The 7,513-nt window shown below is 52.2% G+C and overlaps 1 pseudogene; it reads right to left on the reverse strand.

Annotated features, from left to right (window-relative positions):
- Nucleotides 1-7,043: 7,043 nt before the first annotated feature.
- LOC119292440 overlaps nt 7,044-7,513 on the reverse strand; it is a 41,073-nt pseudogene continuing 40,603 nt past the window's right edge.

Raw genomic sequence — 7,513 nt, forward strand, 5'->3', positions numbered from 1 at the left:
GACACTGGAGGGGGCTAGGGTTACACAGAGTCGGTTACAGAGAAGGAGATCTACACATCTGAATCGCCAAGCTTGCCTTCCACGCAAAGGAGAGTCCCATCCGGACACGGGACGAAGTCTTCAATATTGTATCTTCATAGTCCAATAGTCCGGACAAAGTATATAGTCTGGCTGTCCGAGGACCCCCTAAACCAGGACTCCCGCAGTAGCCCCTGAACCAGGCTTTCAATGACGATGAGTCCGGCATGCAGATTGTCTTCGGCATTGCAAGGCGCGTTCCATCTCTGAATACTCCAACGTAGATTTTGAACACATGAATCGTGTCCAGTTCTGCAAAACAATTTCCACATATAACCATAGAGAGCATAATTTTTCATGAATCTAATCTCCTGACTATTTTTCATGGCATGACATCACGCCGCGGCCCGGTCATTAAACGAACCGTTTTCCCCTGCTACTTCACGTATTGCGAGGCGGTTTTATTGGCATGTCTTGTCGAAGCAGAGATCGTGTCCCCTTATCACGGGATTCTCATCAATATGAGTGTGGATAACCCAACCGCGCCATCGATGCGGTGCTTGGGAAATAACTGAGTTTATTGGGCAAGTGGGGAGGCACACAGTTTCTACCGCCTTTATAAAGAGATAAGGATTCCTCTGTTTCACACACACCTTCTTCTCCCGCTGCTCATCCATTCTCGCACGCTCGAGTTCTAGCGCCCAAGCCCTCACTTTCTCCGCAAATCCATTCAAGCATGTCCGGAGTAGGAGGAAAGTGGATGGCCTCCTCCGTCACGGAGGAGGACATAACGAAGCTACAAGAGGCCGGATACCTGGCCGCAAACATCGCGCACAGGCTTCCGGCCGAGGGGCAGCTCATCCCCACTCTGAAACCTCGGGAAAGAGCAGTGTTCCTCTCTCATTCCGTCCGCGGACTGGGATTTCCCCTCCACCCATTCGTCCACGGGATTATGTTTTACTGCGGGCTTGATTTTCATGATCTGGCCCCCAACTTCATCCTCAACATCTCGGCGTTTATCGTTGTGTGTGAGGACTTCCTCCGTATCCCGCCCCACTTCGGCCTATGGCTGAAGACCTTTAACGTGAAGCCGAAGGTGGTGGTGGGCCAGCAAGCGGAGTGCGGAGGCGCCATGGTGGGCAAGATGCCCAACGTCGCTTGGCCCGAGGGCTCCTTTGTGGAGACCGTAAAGGGGTGGCAATCGGGGTGGTTCTACATCACCGAGCCGCGCAACGCCAACCTGGCGGCGGCCCCCGAATTTCAATCCGGCACCCCCATGCGGCTCACCTCCTTGAAAGAGAAGGGCTTAGCCTGGGGGTCTGCGGCAGAGTTGTCCGGACTGCAGAACTGTGTCTGGGACATGATTAGCAAGAATATCAAGCTCGTCAACATAGTACAAGTCATGCTCTTACGCCGGATCCTTCCGTGCCAACGACTGGTGAGGGGGTCCTGGATTAGGGGGTGTCCTGATGGCCGGACTATGACCTTTGGCCGGACTCCCGGACTATGAAGATACAAGATTGAAGACTTCGTCCCGTGTCCGGATAGGACTTTCCTTGGCGTGGAAGGCAAGCTTGGCGATACGATATGTAGATCTCCTCCCATTGTAACCGACTCTTTGTAACCCTAGCCCTCTACGATGTCTATATAAACCGGAGTGTTTTAGTCCGTAGGACGAACAACAATCATACCATAGGCTAGCTTATAGGGTTTAGCCTCTCTGATCTCATGGTAGATCAACTCTTGTACTACCCATATCATCAATATTAATCAAGCAGGAGTAGGGTTTACCTCCATCGAGAGGGCCCGAACCTGGGCAAAAACATCGTGTCCCTTGTCTCCTGTTACCATCCGCCTAGACGCACAGTTCGGGACCCCCTACCCGAGATCCGCCGGTTTTGACACCGACATTGGTGCTTTCATTGAGAGTTCCTCTGTGTCGTCGCCTTTAGGCTCGATGGCTTCTTCGATCATCGACCACGACGCGGTCTAGGGTGAGACTTTTCTCCCCGGACAGATCTTTGTGTTCGGCGCCTTCGCACTGCGGGCCAATTCGCTTGGCCATCTGGAGCAGATCGAAAGCTACGCCCCTGGCTATCAGGTCAGATTTGGAAACATAAACTACACAACCGACATTCGCGGGGACTTGATCTTCGACGGATCTGAGCCACGGCCGAGCACGCCGCACCGTCATGACGGGCATGATCTAGCTCTGCCGCCGGACAGCGCTCAGAGCGCCGCTCAGGTGTCCGCTCCGACCCTTAGCTCGGAGCTGACCGCGCCAATCGAGGACGAACGGTTGGACGCAGGTGTCCACTCTGACCCTTTGGCGACATCCTGAATTCACTGAAGTCCCTCTCTTTGTTAGGAGAGCCCTCACCGGACTATGGTCAGCAAGGTTGGGATGCGAACGACAAAGAAATTTGAAACCCACCCACCACCCACTTCATAGCCACTGTCGACGATTTAACCGACATGCTCGACTTCGACTCCGAAGACATCGACAATATGGACACCAATGAAGGAGAAGAACAAGAACCAGCACCTATAGGGCACTGGAAAGCCACCTCATCATATGACATATACATGGTGGACACCCCAAAAGCAGGGAACGGCGATGAAAAACAGAGGATGACCCCTCCAAGAAGCAACCTAAGCGCCGACGTCAGCGGCGCCGCTCTAAATCCCGCCAAAGCAAAAACGGCAAGTCCGGCACTAGAGATAATAACACCCCGGACAGTGTCGAAGACAACCCCCTCCAGCAGGATTCGGCGTAGGAGGACGGAGAAGCCAGCCCTCATGAGAGAGCGGCAGACAGGGAGGTCGAAGACGGCAATTACATGCCTCCCTCCGAAGACGAGGCAAGCCTCGACGATGACGAATCTGTCGTGCCAGAGGATCCCGCCGAACGAGAGCGTTTCAAACACAGGCTTATGGCCACGGCAAGCAGCCTCAAGAAAAAACAGCAGCAGCTTAGAGTTGACCAAGATTTGCTAGCCGACAGATGGACTGAAGTCCTGGCGGCCGAAGAATATAAACTCGAACGCCCCTCCAAGAGCTAACCAAAGCGCAGGCTGCTACCCCAACTAGAGGAGGAAGCAACTAAACCCACATCACCAGCGTATGGGCGCCGCTCAAAAAATACAAGAGCACGGGGAAACGCACCAGACCTGCGAGACATATTGGAGGATAAGGCAAGGCAAACAAGATCAATCTACGGATCGCGTGGGCGCCCCACGTCACGTGACGGTAACCGTCATGCCGGATATGATAAATACGGCCAGGCTGAACACAACAGACAAAGCTCATCCGACCTACGTCGCGATATAGCCCAGTACAGGGGCGCCGCACACCCACTATGCTTCACAGACGAAGTAATGGATCATCAAATCCCCGAGGGTTTCAAACCCGTAAACATCGAATCATACGATGGAACAACAGATCCTGCGGTATGGATCGAGGATTATCTCCTTCATATCCACATGGCCCGTGGTGATGATCTACACGCCATCAAATACCTCCCGCTCAAGCTTAAAGGACCAGCTCGGCATTGGCTTAACAGCTTGCCAGCAGAGTCAATTAGTTGATGGGAGGACCTGGAATCGCATTCCTTGACAACTTCTAGGGCACTTATGTGTGACCATCAGACGCCGATGACCTAAGCCACATATTCCAGCAGCCAGAAGAATCGGCCAGACAATTCTGTACGTTGTTCCTAACCAAGAAAAATCAAATAGTCGAATGTCCGGACGCAGAGGCTCTTGCAGCCTTCAGGCACAACATCCGAGACGAATGTCTTCCCCGGCACCTAGGACAGGAAAAGCCAAAATCTATGGCAGCCCTCACGACACTCATGACCCGCTTTTGCGCAGGAGAAGATAGCTGGCTAGCTAGTAGCAATAACATAACCAAGAGCCCTGGTAACTCAGATACCAAGGATAACAATGGCAGGTCACGTCGTAACAAGCACAAGCGCGGCATCAACGGCGATAATACTGAGGATACGACAGTTAATGCCGGATTCAGAGGCTCTAAACCCGGTCAACGGAAGAAGCTATTCAAAAGAAATCCTCTGGGCCCATCCAGTTTAGACCGGATACTCGATGGCTCGTGCCAGATACACGGCACCCCCGAACAACCAGCCAATCACACCAACAAGGATTGTTGGGTGTTCAAGCAAGCAGGCAAGTTAAGTGCCGAAAACAGAGACAAGGGGCTGCATAGCGATGATGAGGAGGAGCCCCGGCCGCTGAACAATAGAGGATAGAAGGGCTTCCCCCCACAAGTGCGGACGGTGAACATGATTTACGCAACCCATATCCCCAAAAGGGAGCGGAAGCGTGCTCTCAAGGACGTCTATGCGTTGGAGCCAGTCGCCCCAAAGTTCAACCCATGGTCCTCCTGCCCGATCATTTTGGATCGAAGGGACCACCCCACTAGCATTCGTCACGGCGGATTCGCCGCATTGGTCCTAGACCCAATCATTGACGGATTTCACCTCACCAGAGTCCTCATGGACGGCGGCAGCAGCCTGAACCTGCTTTATCAGGATACAGTGCGAAAAATGGGTATAGATCCCTCAAGGATTAAACCCACAAAGACGACCTTTAAAGGCGTCATACCAGGTGTAGAAGCTAGCTATGCAGGCTCAGTTACACTGGAAGTGGTCTTCGGATCCCCGGATAATTTCTGAAGTGGAGAGTTAATCTTCGACATAGTCCAATTCCGCAGTGGCTATCACGCCCTGCTCGGATGAACCGCATTCGCAAAATTTAATGTGGTGCTGCACTACGCATATATCAAGCTCAAGATGCCAGGCCCTCGCGGAGTCATTACGGTCAATGGAAACACCGAACGCTCTCTTCGAACAAAGGAGCACACGGCGGCCCTGGCGGCGGAAGTACAAAGTAGCCTCTCAAGGCAATTCTCCAATCCGACTGTTAAACGTCCGGACAACGTCAAGCGCGCCCGAAGTAACCTACAACAAAACCGGCTGGCACGTTCCGAGGAAGCATAGCAGTGCGGCCCCAACCCCAGCCCTCGCAAGATGGCAATAGCAATACCACGCGTGCATAACTACACTCTGGAAATACCATGGGCATAAGGGGAGGGGCACAACCACGGCACGCCCAGAATGCGGCTCAACCGCACTAGGGGCTCCCGATTTTGCCGTTTCTTTTATTATATATACTTTCAGGACCCAACTATTCGGAAGGCCTGTCCGGCAATACACTCGCCGAATACACGATGCAACAGCCAGGGAGACAACAAGCCACGTCAAACGTCCAGGTGGTCTCTATAACGAGCTAAATACATGTTTTACTTAAAGTCTCGCATCTTGCCCCTGGAGGGGGACATGTCAAATAATCCCATCTCTTGCTTATCGCACTATTTGTATCATTCTGCTTTCATAGCAGCCCTTTTTAATAAGCAATACATAGCTCTTGTCTATTATTGTATTCATTTATTTTTATACAAATATGTCCAGTCATGACATTATGCAACCGTACACTTTGGTACGGCCAATACACCAGGGGCTTAAGTACCCCATAATACGGTGTGAGAAGACCGAACACTCTCATGAGTGCGGCACCCTGAACTTATAGCACTATATGCATCGGCTCCGAATCATGTCTTGGGCCAATAGTTGGGTTTGCCCGGCTCCCATGTTTTGGTACCTTACGTTCCGCAATGTCGGCTAAGGTAGCGCTGGGAGAACTACTACGATTGTGCCCCAGTTGAGCTGGGTTAACACCTCAGTAGAGAAAGCTAAAACTGACTGTCATGATAGGGCGAGAGACCGGTCGCTATTCGAGAGGTTTTTCGAGTCCCTAAAGACTTATGCCGCTTAGAGCGAGGAGTTGGATTTATCCGGCCTAGGCGTGGATAGCGCCCCGAACTCGGTCTTCCGAATACTAGGGGCTTCGCCGAAATTTAAAATTATAGAATTCTATGGCTAAGTTAGAGTGATAAAGCATTATAAGTCCGACGGCCTTGTTCGTTGTGATGAGCACCTCCCTAGATGGACCCAAGAATGGGAACAAGAGCGCTCAGGTTTATCCCGAACACCCCAGCACTCGTGGCATGGGGGTAGAAGCCGACGACTTGCATCTCTCAGATTTAATAAACGGCCGCACAGAAGGTAATATTTTAAATTTAAAAAGCGTTGCTTAGCGCATATGAACAAGTTTTCAGCGCACAGGATAAACACGAGCGAGTTTACTCAAAAATTACATCCCCGGTACATTCATTTGCTACAAGACGGGCACCATTCAGGACGCCCTCATAATACATCTCGGGCCTGCGATGCTCCTTCCCCTCCGGTGGCCCATCATTCACTAGTTTCTCAGCATCCAGCTTACCCCAGTGCACTTTAGCACGGGCAAAAGCCCTACAGGCGCCCTCGATGCACACGGAGCGCTTGATGACTTCAAGCCATGGACAGGCATCCACCAGCCGCCGCACCAGCCCAAAGTAGCTCAAAGGCATGACCTCCCCAGGCCACAGCCGGCCTATCAGGCCCTTCATGGCCTGTTCGGCTGCCTTATGAAGCTCGACCAGCTGCTTCAGCTGGTCGCTCAAGGGCACCGGGGATTCGGCCTCAGCATACTAGGACCAGCACACCTTCTCCGTCGAGCTTCCTTCCTCGGCCCGGTAGAATGCGGCAACATCGGATACACTGCGGGGCAGATCTGCGAATGCTCCTGGAGAGCTCCGGATTTGGGTAAGTAACAGGTAATTTACTTTCGTGTGCTTGCTTTGCATAAGGAATGCCTTACCCGCCACAATCTTTTTCAGCGCCTCAATCTCCTGGAGGGCTTTTTGGGCTTCGGCCTTGGCAGATTTGGCGCTTTCAAGTGCCAAGGCAAGCTCAGACTCTCGAGTCTTCTAGTCGAGCTCTAAACTCTCATGTTTCTTCATGAGAGCATCGAGCTCTTGCCGCACCTCCGCCACTCACGCCTCTTGATTTTCTCGCTTAGTGCGCTCCACAGCCGCATTGTCTTTGGCCTTGGATAGCGCTTCCCTCAAGGTCGCCGCCTCGGATGTGGCCCCTGCAACATTCACGTTGGTCCTGTCATTATTTGCAACCAGGTATTTTTTATATACTCACATAAGGTATTACATACCTTCCTTGTCCTCGAGTTGCTTCTTGGCACGGCCGAGCTCGTTCTCGGACCGCTCGAGGCTCTGCTTCAACGCATCGACCTCCGCAGTCAGTGCGGCAGAGGTCAGCAGCGCAGCCTGCATTCCCATATTGACATATTTATGTTAGACTCCTGCGTATATTTTTTAAGATCCTCAGTTCGGCTTTTCTTTCCGAACACCAAACTGAGCATCAGGGTTCGTTAATCGTGGAAATCACTCCGGGACCCCTAAACAGTGAGTAATAGTCCACGAAACGGGCAGGAATCTGCAAAAAACCGTGAGTGTTGATGACCGACACGTAAACGCACCCCAGGGTTCGTTATTCGTGGAAATCACTCCGAGACCCCAA

Source organism: Triticum dicoccoides, chromosome 4B, assembly GCF_002162155.2.
Source record: "Triticum dicoccoides isolate Atlit2015 ecotype Zavitan chromosome 4B, WEW_v2.0, whole genome shotgun sequence".
Taxonomy (NCBI): Eukaryota; Viridiplantae; Streptophyta; class Magnoliopsida; order Poales; family Poaceae; genus Triticum; species Triticum dicoccoides.